We start from the raw sequence: 1,873 nt of genomic DNA, 5'->3' as shown, positions 1-1,873 counted from the left end.
CAGGCTGCGTCAGCATCAGGCCGGTCCCTGCTTCCCTCCGGCCCTGACCTTCCTGAGCCCTGGGGGCGCACGTGGGGCTCCAGCAGCATCTGTCGGGGTGTGGCCAGCGGGGATGCACAGGACCCCCCTCATCCAGGTGAGGTGCCCCCTCCCCTCCCAGCAGGCAGGGATGGCTGCGGAATCCACCGCCCCCTCCCTGGACCCTGAAATTGGAGAGGGAGCTCCGTCCTGGCAGGGTCTGCAGGAGGTAGACAGGTGAGGAGTAGTCACGAAGGTCTGCTTTTCAATGAGGCACTGGTCTTCTTGAGAAACAAGCCATGTGAAGAGTGAAGTCCTGGCACCAGGGGCCCCCAAGAATCAGTGGGGGCCAAGAAGCCCAGTGAGAGAGGGGGGCTCCCCTGAAAGCTGGCTGCATCAGGGCGGTTGGGGTCCCGGTGGGACCAGCAGGGTCCTGGGACACTGTCTGGAAGGGAACATCCTCAATGCGAGGTGACCTTGGGGTGCGGGTGACGTGGCTCCTTCAACAGGCGTGCACACACTCAGCTCACACTCATGTGAGCCTGCCTGTGTGGTCACACTCAGAGGATGCACACACTCAACGCACACACTCACGTGAGCCCACATGTGTGGGCACACTCAGAGTGTACCCACACTCAATTCATACTCACGTGAGCCTGCATGTGTCGGCACACTCAGAGCGTGCCCACACTCAGCACACACTCATGTGAGCCCACATGTGTGGGCACACTCAGACACTGACATGCAAACACAGGCACACACACACACCCACATGTGTGCACACACACAGACATACGTACACGCATGCACACAAAGGACGGACGTCACAGGAATTCTGTGCAACAAACTGCACTGGCCACTTAGGCGCTCATGGGGGTGAAGCCTCGCAGCTGTGACAGCGACACGGTCCCGCAGGCCGGCGTCGAGGAGGACTGAGCCGCAGCGCACAGGCTCACAGCCCGGCTCAGGGGCCCGCGCTCTCGTGGGCTGCATACTGGCGCACCCCAGATGCTTCCTCGCTTTTGGACAAGAGCCCTGCATGTTCTGCTCTCCCAGGGCCCCACCAACTACTCAGTCTCTCCTGCTGCTGCAGAAGGGTAAGCGGGAAGTATCCAGGGCCTTCCTGCCTGCAGACCCAGGGGTCCTCTGCTCCTGGGAAGGGAGCCGACCCGCCCCGGAGGAAAGCCAGTGTGTGCACATCTGAGACGGGTGGTATCAGGCCGTGGGGGTCTCATCCCAGCTTCTTCCATCTGAGTGATGCTATTGTGACAGTAGCTTCCTGACACGCAGTCTTACATGATGAGTGACTTTATGGAACATCTTCACTCATTTGAAAAACGTCTGGCCATCTCTTGGCTGTGAAGCACAGGACAATGAGACTCAAGAGTTAAATAGTCAGCTTTCTCAGTGCGGCAGTGAAATGTCACAGTTTACAAAGCGTTTTTAATTATTTGAAAAAATTACATGCCAATGGGTACGTTTGTGCAATTAAAAATAATACCCACATGCGTGCTTCGCCATGATGTGGACGTTAAAACTTGATTACAAGGTTTGCACTTTCCACGCCTCGAGTTCCAGACACAGCACCGAGGCAGCAGCCCGCTGCTCGGGCTCAGACACGTCCGCTGCGTCTTCACTGCCTGTGGATGGAGTCGGTTCTCAGCACGGCTGGCTCCTTTCCTTCTCCAGTGGGGCCTGGCCCTGCTGCTCCCCAAGCAGGAGGTCTCCCCGAGAGCGTTCAGGTCTAACACCCCCTGTGTTTGGGGCAGCCACCCCCAGACTTGCTGCACCTCCATGACCGAGGCCTGGGTCACTCGAGGCCGGGGTATTGGGCAGAAGGAGCCCTGGGCCAAAG

This window comes from Bison bison, unplaced genomic scaffold, assembly GCF_000754665.1.
Source record: "Bison bison bison isolate TAMUID 2011002044 unplaced genomic scaffold, Bison_UMD1.0 scf7180017864169, whole genome shotgun sequence".
Classification (NCBI taxonomy): domain Eukaryota; kingdom Metazoa; phylum Chordata; class Mammalia; order Artiodactyla; family Bovidae; genus Bison; species Bison bison.
This window is presented reverse-complemented; position numbering follows the sequence as displayed.